The 17,764-nt window shown below is 43.3% G+C and overlaps 1 protein-coding gene across 1 annotated transcript in view; it reads right to left on the reverse strand.

Annotated features, from left to right (window-relative positions):
• Positions 1-17,764, reverse strand: part of LOC126035366 (uncharacterized protein K02A2.6-like) — a 146,358-nt gene that overhangs the window by 80,753 nt on the left and 47,841 nt on the right. The gene's annotated exons all lie outside the window — the stretch shown is intronic.

Raw genomic sequence — 17,764 nt, forward strand, 5'->3', positions numbered from 1 at the left:
AGATCACACTGTTGTGTCACCTGTCTCACCGTGGTGTATAAATTTCTAGCCACAATTTCTCTTATCAAATGTTTATACAGAGCCTCTGTCCCCAATGTCTTTTCCTATGCTCCTCCCTTATCAAATGCCATAATAAGCAAGAGGGAACGATTAGCTTTCCCTGCGGGGTATGAGCCCACCCCTCTTCATTATATGACCCTTCTAAATCTGTAATGAGCTTCTGATCTTCCCTGGTATATACTGGATTCCCTTTTAGGGAGATTTGTCTATCAGGAATTAAGGCCCCTTCTGTTTTTACCTTTGTTTTGGCCACTTGTTTTGCCTCTCTGTCCGCCAGCTCATTCCCTTTTTCCAAATCTGAGCTCACTTTCTGGTGTGTCTTACTATGCATAATTGCTACTTTCTTAGGGAGCTGGACAGCTTCCAGTAACTTCAGAATTTCTTCTGCGTGTTTGATGTTTTTCCCCTGGGAATTCAATAGTCCTCTCTCCTTCCAAATTGCTCCATGTGCGTGTACAACTCCAAAGGCATATTTTGACTCTGTATAATTGTTCACAACTTTGCCCTGGGCCAATTCCAGGGCGCGCGTTAGAGCAATTATTTCTGCCTTCTGTGCGGAGGTGTTCATGGGCAAAGCCCCTGATTCTATTACCTCTTGGCTGGTGGTGACGGCGTATCCCGCATGTCGATTACCGTTCAGGACGTAACTGCTTCCGTCTGTGAACCAAGTTTCCCCATTTTCCATGGGGCTGTCTTTCAGGTCTGGGCGACTGGCGTATGTTGCTTCGATGGTTTCCAAACAGTCATGATGTACTGGTTCTCCTGTGTTCCCGCTGAGAAAAGAAGCTGGGTTGACAATGTTAGTGACTACAATCTCCACGTCATCCTGCTCTAGCAATATAGCTTGAAATCTCAGGAATCTTTGTGGAGAGAGCCAATGTCCACCCTTTGCTTCCAGTACTGCTGATACTGTGTGAGACACCAGAACAGTCATTTTCTGGCCCAGAGTAAACTTTCGGGCTTCCTGTATATTCAGTATCACAGCAGCAACCGCCCGCAGGCATCCAGGCCAACCTTTTGCAGTCGTGTCTAACTGCTTGGAGAGGTAGGCAACTGCCCGTCAATATGGACCCAGGTTTTGTGCTAATATTCCCAGGGCAATGCCCTGCTTCTCGTGGGAGTAAAGAAGAAACGGCCTACTCACATCTGGGAGTCCTAAGGCTGGGGCTGTCATCTAAGCCTTTTTCAGTAGCTCAAAGGCTCGTTCAGTCTCCTTATTCCACTCAAGGTGTTTCTGCTCAGTGGCTGTCAGCGCATACAGTGGTTTAACAAGCAATCCATAATTATAGATCCACAATCGGCACCACCCCATCATTCCCAGAAAAGTCTGCAACTCTTTTACTGTCTGAGGTCTCTGACTGGCATATTGCCGCTTTACGGGCCTGTCCCAAAGTTCTTTGTCCCGCACTAATTTCATAGCCCAAATAATTCACTTTATGCTGCATTACTTGGGCTTTCTTCTTGGATACCTGGTACCCCTGGAGTCCCAGGAAATACAACAGAATCACCGTCCATGTCATACAATCTTTCTCTGGTTTGGTGGCGATCAGGATATCATCCACATACTGCAACAGCTTTCTCTCCTCAGACGGGGCTTCCCAGGATTTTAAGTCTTTGGCAAGCTGATTGCCAAAAATGGTAGGACTATTCTTAAATCCTTGTGGCAACACCGTCCAAGTGAGCTGGGTCTTTCGACCACTCTTGGAGTTTTTCCATTCAAATGCAACTATTTTTTGGCTGGCCTTGTGGAGAGGGACAAAAGAAAGCATCCTTCAAATCTAAAACAGTAAACCAAGTCAATTCAGGTGTTAATACGGTCAACAGGGTATATGGGTTTGCCACTACCGGATGAAGATCTTCAGTTATCTTATTCACTGCCCATAAGTCTTGGACCACCTGATATGACCCATCAGGCTTCCAAACAGGTAATATATAGGGGTATTGAATTCAGACTCACACTCTTTTAATAATCCCAACTGCAAAAATTTTTTCTATCACCGGCCGGATTCCTTCTCTGTCTTCCTTCTTTAGGGGATATTGTTTAATTCTTACTGGCTTTTGGCCTTCCTTGATCCTAACTTCAACAGGTGGAGCACTTTTCGCTCTTCCAGGTGCATCGGTAGCCCATACCCCTGGGTACACTTGGTTTAAGATGTCCTTGTTAATGCTTCCTTCTAGGGGGAGACTGGTTAAGGTTAGGCTCAATATTTGAATATATTGCTGATCTTTTACCTCCAGAGTAATTTCTCCCTTTTCAAATACAATTTTTGCTCCCAATTGTTCCAACAAGTCCCTTCCCAAAAGTGCCTTTGGGGAGTTGGGCATATATAAAAATTTATGAATGCCCCACTGTTTTCCTAATTTATATTTTAAAGGTTTACAAAAATATGCCTTTTCACTTTGGCCAGTCGCTCCTTTTACTATGACATAATCATCTCCCAGGGGCATCAAAGCTTGGTTCAGAACCGAGTATGTTGCCCCCGTATCTACCAAGAATTCTATTTCTTGTTGTGTTTTCCCTAGCTTAATTATAACCAGTGGGTCCGCTAGGGTAGATTCCCCAGGTTCCCGTCAGTCTCCCTTCCCATGGGCTACCGTTCTTCCTGTTTGAGCCCTCTGATCCTCCTTCTTGCTCCTTGGGCATTCCTTTTTCCAATGACCAAATTTCTTACACAAAGCGCATTGATCCTTGCCCAGTCAGGGCAAGTCTCGTCTAGGCCCTCTTCCTCTTTCTTCCTGCATAACAGCCATTAATTTCCTTTGCCCCTGCCTATATCCTTCTTCTCTGTTACTAAATACTCTCCGTGCTTCATCCAATAATATTTCTAAATTCCTACCCTCTGTAGGGCATAATTTTTGAAGTTTGCGTCTTATATCCCCTGTAGATTGACCCAAAAACAGAGAGACCAATTGTTGTAGTCCTACCTCTGACCCAGGATCCAGCGGTGTGCTGTGGCGCATTACATCCCTCAGTCGATCCAGGAATTCGGATGGAGACTCGGAAGCACTCTGTTTAACTACATATAAAGCTAATCATTTTATAGTTTTGGGGATTGCCCTCTCCATTCCTTTTGTAATCCAATCCTGATACCCCTGCAATCTTTCCATATGTGCAGATCTATTAACATCCCACTTTGGGTCTTGGAGAGGGAAATATTCCTTAATGTCCCCTCCTGTAATCTTATAATGATCTTCAGCTAGGTTCCCTGCTGTTTTTAAAATCAGCTGTTTCTCTGTCTCGGTCATATATTCCAATAATAACTGTATATCCTTCCAATCAGGGTTATGCTGTTTTACAGTAAATTGGAAATGCTTAGTTACACTTAGCAGATCACTCCTATAATCTTTTGCAACCTTTTTCCATTCCCCTAGGTCAGCAGTAGAAAAGGGTACTTTGATTAACATCGTCCCACCATTCGGCCTCACCGCCTCTCGGAGAGGTGCTTGTAAAGCTGTTGAGGTAGTTTTCTTCCTAGTACGGGAAGATACAGGACTGCTCAGGGAGGGTCAGAGTTCTATCCGAGTCTGCATCCTGTTCCTGTGGTCAAGGGGGAGGCTTAAACAAATCAGTTAGATCTTGTTCTGGCGCCTGATGAATTTTATTTGTCTTTGTACATCTTTGTCCAATACTACATGCTGAACAACACCGCCTCAGTTTACCTCTAAGCTTCTTGCTGTTCTCTCACTCAACTGCGAGCACTATGGAGTCCTGTGGGGATACCATTCCACAGTCCCTTTGCCTCTCCCTATGGTTTCGGAGGGTGAAAAACATGTCTGCATATGAAACCTCATCCCATTTTCCTTCTCTCCTGAAAAACAACATTAGTTGTAATAGAGTATTATAATCTAGTGACCCATTAAGTGGCCACTTAGCATCACTTTCTAACTTATACAACGGCCACCATTGATTGCAATACTTAATAAGGTTCTTTTTATTTTCCGTACCTCCGGTCCCAACAATATCTTTCCAGTGGGCAATTACACAACCCAGAGGACTCTTCCTCAATATTCCCCCTTGATTGTTTCCCTTTTTATAACTTCTCCTTTTAATAAGCTTCTATGCAAATCATTTCTTACACTTTATAGTCTTCTCCCAGTTTTCCTCCCACACGTCCCGAATTTCTGGAAATAAATTTTCCTTTCCACACACCAATTTCACTATTTCGGCTACCTTTCCAACCACAAACAATCTCAACTGTGTACGTAGCCCGTCCCCTCTTATCCGAGGGAGTCCAAAACCCACACTCAGGGCATTCAATATCCCCCCCCCCCCCCCCAATCTATTTGCAACTCTGTTTACACCACACACATTCCAGGACATATGAGGGCATGCACTCATTTCCTGGATGTAAAAGACACCATTCAAATACCCACATTTATGCGATGCACCATACAGGGACTTTCTTATACCAACACCACAAAATGATTAAGATAATCAAACTCAAACTTACAATTACAGCGCTAACATATAAATTCAAGTTCCAAATCATCAGTGAGTCACACTTCGTTTGTCTCCGGCCATAACCCTTGTGGAGTTACGAAACTGTGGATCAGAACTCCATACACACTCCGCAGCTGAGCTGCATCTCTTTTACTCAAATATTCAATCCACAGTTTTAGACATTTACCCATTAACAAGCATATATACACATATAAATCTCAACATAACGTTTCCACATACTCACACAAAATCTTTAACATTAAAATTCCAAACATTCACATCATACAATCATCGCTCCAGTTGACAACCTTTCAGCAGCTGCAAAAATGTACCAAGCGCAATTGCGAGGGGGTCCGCTTACCCCAAAAATGTACCAAGCACAATTGCTAGGGGGTGCGCTTACCCTTTGTGATGAGTTAACCCTGGCTGAACACCAGGTGCCCACCAAAGCCATTCTATCACTCCCCCATCCTCAGCTGGATAGGGGAGAGAAAATATAACAAAAGGCTCGCGGGTCGAGATAAGGACAGGAGAGATCATTCACTATTACCGTCACGGGCAAAACAGACTCAATTTTGCAAAATTAACTCAATTTATTACAAATCAACCAGAGCAAGGTAATGAGAAGTAAAATGAAAATCTCAGAACACCTTCCCACCACCCCTCCCTTCTTCCCGGGCACAACTACCCTCCCGGATTTCACCACCAAGCCCCCCCAGCGGCACAGGGGGACAGGGATGGGGTTTATGGTCATCACACGTTATTTTCTGCCGCTTCACCTCCTCAGGACGAGGGCTGATCACACTCTTCCCCTGCTCCAGCGTGGGGTCCCACCCACGGGAGACAGTTCTCCACGAACTCCTCCAACGTGGGCCATTCCCACGGGCTGCAGTTCTTCACGAACTGCTCCAGCATGGGTCCATTCCACGGTGTGCAGTCCTTCAGGAGCACACTGCTCCAGCGCGGGTCCCCCACGGGGTCACAAGTCCTGCCAGAAAGCCTGCTCCGTGGGCTCCTCTCTCCACAGATCCGCAGGTCCTGCCAGGAGCCTGCTCCAGCGCGGGGTTCCCACGGGGTCACAGCCTCCTTCGGGAACCCACCTGCTCCGGCGTGGGGTCCTCCACGGGCTACAGGTGGATATCTGCTCCACCGTGGACCTCCCTGGACTGCAGGGGGACAGCCTGCCTCACCAGGGTCTTCACCACGGGCTGCAGGGGAATCTTCGCTCCGGCGCCTGGAGCATCTCCTCCCCCTCCTTCTTCACTGACCTTGGTGTCCGCAGGCTTGTTTCTCTTACATGTTCTCACTCCTCACTCCGGCGGCAGTTTCTCTCCGTCCCAACTTTTTTTCCTTCTTAAAAATGTTATCACAGAGGCGTTACCACTATCACTGATTGGCTCGGCCTTGGCCGGCGGCGGGTCCGTCTCAGAGCCGGCTAATATGGGCTCGCTCTCTCTCAAACACAGGGGAAGCTTCCAGCAGTTTCTTACGGAAGCCACCCCTGTAACCCCCCCCCCCCCCCGCTACCAAAACCTTGCCAAACAAAACCAATACACCCTTCTCCTGCCTCTTATACACCAGTCATCGACAGGTCCGTCCTGGCTCCCGATACTGGGATGCAGCAGTCACCCTGGATTTGTTCGATCTACCCCCAAGATCGCTGGCGGCCGCTGTATCGGTCAGCAAATCCCCCCTTGTTACCATACAGGGTACCCTCCTTCCATACGGGGAATATGCTGCACGCCAGACGTCTCTGCGCAATTTACCTGCTGCCCTGGCCCATACTTTTACAGGCTCCCTTTGTGAAACATACCGTTTGGTCTGTGGCTTCAGGAGGTTGTTTTCTGCTCCGGCGGTGAGAGGCTGGCAGCGGAGTCTCCTCTGAGGAAAGTGCTCGGGGCTGGCTCGCCAAACTGACGTGCGGAAACAGACTCCACAATCGGTGAGATCGTAAAGTAGGTATGTTCATTCAGCGCTGGGCAGCACCGGGGATAGTCCCACCAAAGTCGTGGGCCCCTGACTCGGCAGTTCGCTTTAAATTTATACAGTCAAGTGTTACATATACATAGAGTTTCGCAATATGCCTATACATAGGCATGACCTATCCCTGCTTCATATTCAAATTAGCTCCAGGAAGTCATTTCCATAGTCTCCTCTCAACTGCGCTTGCGCAGTGCCTCCTTATGGTGGTCGTCTGGTGGTCATGAAGATGAAGGCTGTATGTCTTCTTCGCAGTGAACTCTTAACCTTCTGTCCCTGCGCAGACTCAGTCGCTCCTTGGCATTTATCCAAATCACAAGGCCGGTCTTGGCTGGTTCTTGGGGTCGACTGCTGCTCCTTATCAGGGACTATCTCCTGCCCCAGCGAGCCTCAACAATGCAAACATTAAACATCACTTCTCATCCCCTTGGGCCATGTCTACCTCTACTGAAATTTCTTTATCTTCACTATAAGCTAGATAATTATTAAACAGTTCCTATCTACATCCATATATCTACTATATCTACTAAGGTTCCTTTGGCTCCCCGTCTCAGTAAGACTTGTGGTCTAAAGGAATAGTGTTTGTATTCATTCACCAAAACAGGGGGAAAATTCTAAATAATATAACATGAACTTCAATTGTACTTCTTAAATTTGTAAATGCATACTAGAGCTACCTTTACAAGCACATTGAAATGAAGAAGAAAAGGCAGTACAATCCCTCACAAAAAGTCTGAACACTGCATTACGCAGATCACTGCATGATAAAAGTACTACTGGTGTAAATTGAGATTGTCTGAGGCAGTATATACTGTTAATAACAGATGGGGTGAAAATGGAAACACAAAAGTTAAGGTGTTCTGTCCTACTGGAGATTTAATCTCCAAGAAACCACATGAAATTGGCAAATTCCCCACAGAATTGCATTCTGGCCAACCTGTAATGGTCAAGTTACCTCAAATTGGAGTTGTAACCCTGATACTGACCAACCTGAGGGGGTTGTATGCATTGGAAGCAAAAGATAGTTCTGATTGCATACATTGATAAGTAGTAGATGGGTTATATCAGATTTCTAACCAATTTATTGTCGAGCGCGTATACGTTCGAGCAGCTCTCTTCTCTTTAAATTATAGGACTGTTCCAGTAGAAGAAGGATAAGGGACAACCGGGAAGACACGGGATGGAGACTTCACAGATGTCGATCCAAAGTGTGAACTGTACCTTAGAGGAATTGACAAGCTACACAGACCTGGAGCATGGATCAGGAGTTTTGATCTTTTGATTTTCGTATGTTTGTTTTGGTAGGGAAAATTGTTTGTAAATCTAAGTTTTAATAGTGCTATACTATGGCTGTAATTGTAAGGTTTTTTGTAATAATTGTTGTTAGTACTATAATAACCATAGGCATCAGTAGACAATCTAGGATATGGAATAGACCACCTCGGGCTTTTGAGCAACACATTGATGGTTCCCCAATTGTGAATCATACTGAACAAGACAGTGTGATCTATAAGATGATACAAGGTTTTGCTTGCATGCTTGATTTTTCTCATGTGACTGTTTGCCTTTACCACATACCCCCACTCAGGGGATCCCCATAACAGCTCTCCCCATGGATATGGGTAAGAATTTAGATTGGCTCTGGAATCAAAATAAGTCTATCATTTGGGGTGAATTTGAATGGAAGTGGCCATTTAACAATACATTAAATTGAACTTCTGTTTGGAGCCTAAATTATTCCTATGCCCCACTTTGTCGGGACAATAAGACTTTAGGATGTAGGGGCAAACAGCCCCAATCCTCCCAACAGCCATGTTCCAAACACCCTTGGGCAGATACACGGTATGGGAATGAGCCATATTGGGGGAAACGCTTAGTCCTGAGGTATGTGGAACCGGTAAACACCCAGTGGTGCTCTGAGTTTCCTTCAACATCCGGTAATTCATGTATGTGGTTCAATGTGATGGAAGGACCACCTGCTAATTGTTTATGGTCTCAAGCCCATGAGGAGAGAAAAGATGACAGGAAGGAGTGTTATCCCTGGTGGTCTTGACAAAGGTTCTCAACACAACCCAATGTGAAAAAACTACCCCTGTGGAATTGTACAAATATTATAAATTGTACCAGTGGTGGGGATCTAGAAAATGGTTTTGGTTAATTCCTTCATTGCAGCATTTAATCAGTGCTGCCTGCTTGTGTCAAAATTACACCAGGCCATATCCCCCAGCAATGGGATGTAATACTAGCATAAGCTATAAAGACTTAAAATATTCTGAGAAATCCTCCTGTCGCATTCCTCGAACCATGGGTAATTGTGACGACTCACCTATATATGCTCAGATGGGACTATTACAGATATGTTAAGACCTATACATCTTGGTCTGCGGTGTACTTTGGGAGTATCATCATTATGTCCTTCTAAGTACTCTGAGAAATTTATCTCTCAAGGACTGTGCCATCCCTGCACCAAACGAAGTACAGACAACACCGATTGGACTGTATCCCAGAAATTAGCGGTATGGGCCGAAGGATTCTTTGGGCTAGGAATAGGTCACCTTAAAACTAGAATTTTGCTGTCCAATTTAACTGCACAAGTAGAAGCTTTGGCAGACCTCACTAAAGACAATTTTGAATTGCTCAATACACAAGTACAAACTGCCTCGAAAGTTGCACTTCAAAATCGACTTGCACTGGATATGATATTACTCAAAGAACAAGGGGTGTGTGGATACTTGAAAGCAAACCATGAACAAGAAGAATGTTGCGTCACAATTCCTAATGTGTTACTACCTCTTCGGGAAAACCTCCAGAAGATGAAGATAGTCAAAGTTACTCATGAACTGCAGGACCAAATGAAGGACACCTGGTTGGGAAATATTTTTGGTAGGATAGGATTGGTATTTTCTGGATGGATTGTTAACTTGTTACAAACACTGATTGTTATTATAATTTCTATTATTATAGTATGCATTGCCATTAGTTGTGTAAAAAGAATGATTGTAAAATCTATCTCTGAGGTAAGGGCTCACCCAGAAACTGAGGAATACCTAACTCTACTAAAACACACAGATGAAACTTATACCAATACACCGGTCAATGATGACATGCATGTGGTTGAATTACAACTCAGGTCACGGGGTGGATTGTCTGGCTCATAGTTCAGAAACGAGTTTCACCATGTCTAGTGCACACAGGTGACTCACGGGGGTGGGGTGGGGGTGTGTGTGGGGGGGGGTGGGGGGGGTGTTACAAAAGTGACCCAGCCTTGGATTGCCTTGAGGCCCTGTCTCTGTCTCTCTGCAGAGAGGACTCACGGGGAGCTGTGCAGACAGCTTAGCCCTGGGTTGTCTGATAAACCCTAAACTAAACAGGGCAGTGGCTGCACCATTCAAAGAACCAAAACCTGAACTGAGCCTTGAAATCCCTTAACAAATAGTACGCCCTGAGTCTCAATCCAACCACTATTCAGTTGCCTGAGGAAGCAAGGTAAAAAAAAAGCTGGAGGGTTTCAGCTTCAGTTTCAAAGGACAACCTTGTGTATTCAAACAATCACAGACCAACAAAGGAAAGATAAGGGGAAACTCCACTCAGATATACATAATCCATTTACGCATATATCATAATCCACTCAGACATAGTCATACACACCATTCCACAAGTCAGGGGATAAAAACTCTAAGATTCAGGTTGGAAATGGGGGAGTCACTTCTCCAACTATACAGTTGGCTTGCGAAGGAAACCCTTCCCCCCCATTGATTGGGACGCCAGGTCGAGGTAGCTTCCCTGGGATTGAGACCCCTTACCTGGAGGGGTAAGTGAATATTGTTTATGCTTTAAGTTTGTAAACGGGTGTGTGCTTGTGGTTGTCTGTGAATCACTTGTGGTTGTAATAGTGTGCTACTCTTGCCTTAAAAAATTGTAATAGTGCATTCCTCCATTGTCTCTGTGAAACCTGCAATAGTGGCGTGTTAAGTCTGTAAGTGAAGTTCAAATAAATCATTTGCTTGAACCTTGCAGTTAAGTCCTTTTCCATTACACTAGTACAATATAAAGATAATGATTTCAGATTTTCATATAACATTTCATCATGCAGTTTATAGAATGAACATCAACTCAATATGAGTAAGCTCATTTCTGAAGACGAAAGAGGAAAACCAAAAATAGTTAATCATATATGCATCTCTAATTAACTCTCAGGATATATATGAACACATTTGAAGAACTTTAGGCAAAATAAATTACAAAATGTAAGAGGGTAAAAAGGCTTGCTTTAATAAAAAAAACAAGGTTTGATTTTTTCTTATGAAGCTTTTCAATATTCTTTAAATGGGACACAATGTGTGCCGATGAAAACTGTATTTTTACTTCTTTAAGGATATAAGTCAAGCAGAATGCAGTATTTCCTTGTGATTTCTTCTCCAAAGTCAGAATTTTTTGTATGTTTGATAACTTATGATAAATAACAAGTGTCTCCAACTTAACAATTATGATTTTTCTGTTTTCTCATGTCTTGGGAAATATTTTGAATAAAAAAAAAGTTTTAAAATTAAAGGTGGCATTTGGATGTATTTGCTGGCATTCTGTAGTAAGCCTGCTGTGAATTAATCATCATCTGTTCCAGAGTTACATCTTTCCTTAGGAATGATCACCAAAGCCTGTTACTGCCTACTGTAATTTGTAAGTCCATTTTCTATCATTGATTTATAAAGCTTATGTGTCACAGCTAGCCTTAGAAAGGAAAATGGTGGCTGATACGCACTGCTTCAGTTGGGACATCTCTGCTGAAGCTTACCTCAGAGTTTTTACAATAACTTGCAACTCTAAGGAACAGTAGTATGAAGTCGTTGTTATTACTGTATACTTTACTATGCAGTGTGTGAGTTACTCATTCCTTTTTATGATGATCAAATATTTTTAGGTGAAGATATAAAGAAAAAGTAAAGTTTGGTTACTATGTGTTTCAGCCAGTTCCTACCTTGATTTGTTTTGCTGCTGAGTGAACTCTTCATCTTTGTAGAATATACAGGTCATTTAGCTGAAGCCACACAGAGCTCAGAAACTGTTTCACAGGAAATTTTTAATTTGACCCGAATGTATTGCAACTTGTTTTTACATCTACCCTTATGCCATGGTTTCAGCTGGGATAAAGTTAATTTCCTTCCTAGTAGCTGGTACAGTGCTGTATTTTGGATTTAGTATGAGAATAACGTTGATAACACACTGATGTTTCAGTTGTTGCTAAGTAGCGCTTATCCCAAGTTAAGGATTTTTTTCAGTTTCCCATGCTCTGCCAGCGAGGAGGTGCACAAGAAGCTGGGAGGGAGCATAGCCAGGACAGCTGACCCGAACTAGCCAAAAGGATATTCCATACCATAGAACGTCATGCTCAGTATATAAACTGGGGAGAGTTGGCTAGGAGGGGCAGATCGCTACTCGGGCATTGGTCAGCAGGTGGTGAGCAATTGCATTGTGTATCGCTTGTCTTTTCTTGGGTTTTATTTCTCTCTCTCTTCGGTATCTTCCTTTTCATTACTATTATTATTATTATTATATTTTATTTTAGTTATTAAACCTTTCTTATCTCAACCCACGAGTTTTACTTTTTTTCGATTCTCCTCCCCCTCCCACTGGAGGAGTGAGCAAGCAGCTGCGTGGTGCCTAGTTGCTGACTGGGGTTAAACCAGAACACCTTAAAAAAGTTAATTTGGAAAAAATGTTCTGAACAGAGATTTTCAAAACCAAAATTCACTCTGTAACATTAAAGACAGCTGAAATAAACTGACCAACTTGTCAAATTCATTCTGCAAATTGCCAGAAATCAGGCCAAGAATACCAGACCTTCCAAACACCTTTCTAATGGAAAAGGGAACTATAGCTATTATCACACTTCACAGCAGCTGGTATCCTTAGAATACTGATTTGAGACAGGATTCACAGGTTTCAAAGCTACTTTGCCACAGAGCTTTCATCCTTTAGCACAAGCCTTCCACCTGGGCTATGGGGAGGTATGGAGCACAGGCCCAACCATTACTACTGTTGCAAAACTAGAGAGAATCTATTATTCTGCAAAAATATAGAGAAGCAAAGTCTACAGCTAGATGGTATCCTCATGATAAAAACCCCTTTTGGTCATAGAAGCAGCATGGACTTTGATAGCTAAAGCAATAACCCAGGATGTGAAGTAACATCAAGTGGATAAAGCTCTAAGTATGTGTTTGAGAGGGAGATATCATTCCTCTGTGGAATTATGTTTATAGGGATTGGTGATTCCCTGTTACATAATAATGCCTAATATGTTAAAAGGAACTATAAATCTCATTTATTTTGAGATTTTAAAAAATTTAGTGGAATGGTGAGAAATGTTTTATACTTCGCTCCGGCGCCTGGAGCATCTCCTCCCCCTCCTTCTTCACTGACCTTGGTGTCCGCAGGCTTGTTTCTCTTACATGTTCTCACTCCTCACTCCGGCGGCAGTTTCTCTCCGTCCCAACTTTTTTTCCTTCTTAAAAAATGTTATCACAGAGGCGTTACCACTATCACTGATTGGCTCGGCCTTGGCCGGCGGCGGGTCCGTCTTAGAGCCAGCTAGTATGGGCTCGCTCTCTCTCGAACACAGGGGAAGCTTCCAGCAGCTTCTTACAGAAGCCACCCCTGTAACCCCCCCCCCGCTACCAAAACCTTGCCAAACAAAACCAATACATTCCACCCCTCGCCTCTGTGCATCACATTTTTAAGAACTATCATTAAAATCCACATTCATCACACAAAGTCTTCACTCACATCACAAAAATAATTCCCCACACCAAAATCAAAATAATATCATCACAAAACTGACAAAAGTGGACAATTTACACACACAATCCACCCCTCATCCCTTCACCACAATTACAACAATAAAGATTCCCCACTTATCAAGCAGCTCTTAACTCTCTAGCTGCGTTCAGTCCATGTTTTGCCCGTTACCTCTCTCAGTCACTATCCTTATCTCAAATTCCTCACATTGCCCGCATTCTCCACCAAAAAAGACTGTGATGGGTTAACCCTGGCTGAACACCAGGTGCCCACCAAAGCCGTTCTATCACTCCCCCATCCTCAGCTGGATAGGGGAGAGAAAATATAACAAAAGGCTCGCGGGTCGAGATAAGGACAGGAGAGATCATTCACTATTACCGTCACGGGCAAAACAGACTCAATTTGCAAAATTAACTCAATTTATTACAAATCAACCAGAGCATGGTAATGAGAAGTAAAATGAAATCTCAGAACACCTTCCCACCACCCCTCCGTTCTTCCCGGGCACAACTACCCTCCCGGATTTCACCACCAAGCCCCCCCAGCGGCACAGGGGGACAGGGATGGGGTTTATGGTCATCACACATTATTTTCTGCCGCTTCACCTCCTCAGGACGAGGGCTGATCACACTCTTCCCCTGCTCCAGCGTGGGGTCCCACCCACGGGAGACAGTCCTCCACGAACTCCTCCAACGTGGGCCATTCCCACGGGCTGCAGTTCTTCACGAACTGCTCCAGCATGGGTCCATTCCACGGTGTGCAGTCCTTCAGGAGCACACTGCTCCAGCGCGGGTCCCCCACGGGGTCACAAGTCCTGCCAGAAAGCCTGCTCCGTGGGCTCCTCTCTCCACAGATCCGCAGGTCCTGCCAGGAACCTGCTCCAGCGCGGGGTTCCCACGGGGTCACAGCCTCCTTCGGGAACCCACCTGCTCCGGCGTGGGGTCCTCCACGGGCTACAGGTGGATATCTGCTCCACCGTGGACCTCCCTGGACTGCAGGGGGACAGCCTGCCTCACCAGGGTCTTCACCACGGGCTGCAGGGGAATCTTCGCTCCGGCGCCTGGAGCATCTCCTCCCCCTCCTTCTTCACTGACCTTGGTGTCCGCAGGCTTGTTTCTCTTACATGTTCTCACTCCTCACTCCGGCGGCAGTTTCTCTCCGTCCCAACTTTTTTTCCTTCTTAAAAAATGTTATCACAGAGGCGTTACCACTATCACTGATTGGCTCGGCCTTGGCCGGCGGCGGGTCCGTCTTAGAGCCAGCTAGTATGGGCTCGCTCTCTCTCGAACACAGGGGAAGCTTCCAGCAGCTTCTTACAGAAGCCACCCCTGTAACCCCCCCCCCCGCTACCAAAACCTTGCCAAACAAAACCAATACAAGCTAGATGGTATCCTCATGATAAAAACCCCTTTTGGTCATAGAAGCAGCATGGACTTTGATAGCTAAAGCAATAACCCAGGATGTGAAGTAACATCAAGTGGATAAAGCTCTAAGTATGTGTTTGAGAGGGAGATATCATTCCTCTGTGGAATTATGTTTATAGGGATTGGTGATTCCCTGTTACATAATAATGCCTAATATGTTAAAAGGAACTATAAATCTCATTTATTTTGAGATTTTAAAAAATTTAGTGGAATGGTGAGAAATGTTTTATACTATCTTTGTGTCAGTAGCAAATTATGAAGTCTTGCTGAACATATCAAAGTTATAAGCCAAGCCAAGCAGAAATGCCCAAACCAGTCTTAAAGGAAGAACTGTCTCCTTGGAGCAAGGCAGGCATAGACTTGATTGAAAGGCTCTTCAAAGGATCATGCACAGATTTTAAACAATCATTCTTAAGAAGAAATTAGAGTAGCAAAATAGCAGAACCATTTTTGCTAGATACCCCATATCCTGTATCTAACAAAAAGCTCCTGGACTTGCATTTAAACAACCTGTACTAATTTCAATCCACATGACTTTCAGTTCAATTTAAGCAGATGTATTAAAGCTACTGATGGCTACTGAAAACAACTTTAAAATGATAAATAAACTACTCCTTAATGATGAAGAGTCAGACCCTTATCCATCCTTAGCATTGTTAAATCAAGGACAGCACTGATAAAATCTGGTTTGTCACCTTTCAGTTTAAATGAAGGCTAAGAAATAGAAAGTTTACTATGATCAAAGCAGGGTTCAAAAGGAGAAGTATGCAAAATCCCAACACAATATGAGATCATGAGGCTACCATCGCTGAATGAACAAAAGATCATGCTTCTGGGGCAGAAATTAAAATGGTCACAAAGAGTGGTGTTCCTTGTGTGGTCTCACATGTCCCTGATGTGACTTGTCATCCCAGATGACATACATCTATATGTGAAGAAGAGGAAAGTAAGACACAGGGTACCTATAATTTGGCCTGGAAGAAATTAAAATTATGCAACAATCACACCTAAGGCAGGCAGGCAGGACATAACCAGACCAAATGAGCTCTCCGCTGCAATGAAATTTCAAAGGAAATTGGCCAGATAACTATCTAACTTGAAAAGGTGTAAATCTTCTGCTTGGATTTAGTTCTGTTAATAGAAGGAGATAGGGGACCATATTTCCATTCTCTAATAGAATTCATAGTAAACTTGGTTAGCCACATGGTAAGGAATATATTGCCATAATGAAGAAGTAAAGCAGCAGGTAAAGGGGAGGTTCTAAGCGCTGGTACCGCATGGCTCATGCAAGTCCTTCCCCTTGGATGTGCTGCATCATGTGATGCCACACTACATGCTTTTGCAAACAGAACTATCCAGGCACAGCAAGGTTTCTGCTGAGAGACAGCAATGCCACCATCAGATTTCTTAAGAAAACTGTGTACCTGTGGCTCATCAAGAGTTTAGTAAACATTTTCTAAAATAACACATTAAGCCTTCTGCTTCCACTAATGAGATTTCATCCCTTCTTCAGGTCACTTACAATTCAGTTATGTCAAGAAAAATAAGGCGGAAATGTAGCAAGAAGTAAGAAATCTGTTTTAATGATGAATGCTACTGCTTAATGACAAAAACTTTTCTAAATTGATGAAAACAGAGGTCAGGAGACATCATTGGATTTCACATCCTATTTCTGATGTCAAAAGAAGAGATTGGAATTTATTCTGAAAAGTAACATTGTTGATATAATCAGTTATATTTACCTAAAATTGACACTTTCAATGTTTCAGAAATTGAGACAAGAAACAAAGAATTTGTTAGGAGTTGCTGGTATTTGGAAGCTTTAGTCACATTGTACCTTTCGCCCTGAATGTGAGGCCTTCGATCCTTTACAATATCTTCTTCTGAACTGATAAGATTTTTTAAAAACAGCTCTTATTATAATAAATGTAACTAAGATCATGGCAAATATTTTTAAGGAAAGATGCAATTAGCAATCAGAAAAAAAAGTCCCTCTCAGAAACAAATTTTTAAATTAATTCTAAAAAAGCAGGTCTTAACAGATGTGCAGTGACATATTCTAGTTTAAGCTGTCCTTTTTATCAAAAGGCCAGAGTCAGACAGGATATCCGGAGTTAGGGCATAGTAGATGTACTATGCTACTTGTGGTAATGAGAAAAAGTAATATCCACTGGGTACACTTGGAGATGGCAAATATGACTACTTTGGATTAGGATTTTTGGAATCTTTTAGAGACTTAAAATAAGATATTACAAAAATGCCTTAAAAAGATGACACCTGAGACTCATTGTTTTTAAAGGATAAAAGCATCTGATTTACCTGAAACAATTACAAAAGGTGCTTAAATACCTTAGAATCGCACCCTGTTCTCACTGTAGTGATTGTTCAAGGTTTGTATCAGTAGCATTTATAGTCTTCATTTCTGATCTGATCACACATCCTCAAATCAAACATGTTTGTAGGGTTTAGGGATTAATCCGTGCGGGGCCCGGACGACGGAACACCAATGTGATGATTAAAGTCGCCAGTTTATTGAGCTTAGCTAATCATTTTTATACAATTCTCTAAGTTGTTGAGAGACTTTGATTGGCTACTACATGCAAGCACTTGGTGTCCACACGCACAAGCATAAGCAGTGATTGGTTACATCGGTACTGTCCACGCGCACAAGCATAAGCGGTGATTGGTTACATCGGTACTGTCCACGCGCACAAACATAAGACATAATTGGTTGTGCTAATTAGAGCATACAAGACTTGTCTTAGTCCAATTGGTCAAGATAAGCCCCTGAATTGAGGTTGTTTGTGCCAAGTTCCCTTTATCGTGGAATGCGCACCTGTGTTTTCCTAATTGGGATCTTTCTTCTTCTATCTTCTTATTTATTCTGTTCAAGGCCTTCTAAAGGCGCCTGGAACAGACTTGTGACCATGAGCTATTTTCAGGCCCAATAACTAAGTTCCATATAACTGAACCCTACATCTCCCCCTCTCTCACTTTTTTTTTTTTTTTTTTTTTTTTTTTGATAGCATATTGCTGTCTTGTTCCGCAAACTTAGCCCAGCAATCAG

Source organism: Accipiter gentilis, chromosome W, assembly GCF_929443795.1.
Source record: "Accipiter gentilis chromosome W, bAccGen1.1, whole genome shotgun sequence".
Lineage (NCBI taxonomy): Eukaryota > Metazoa > Chordata > Aves > Accipitriformes > Accipitridae > Astur > Astur gentilis.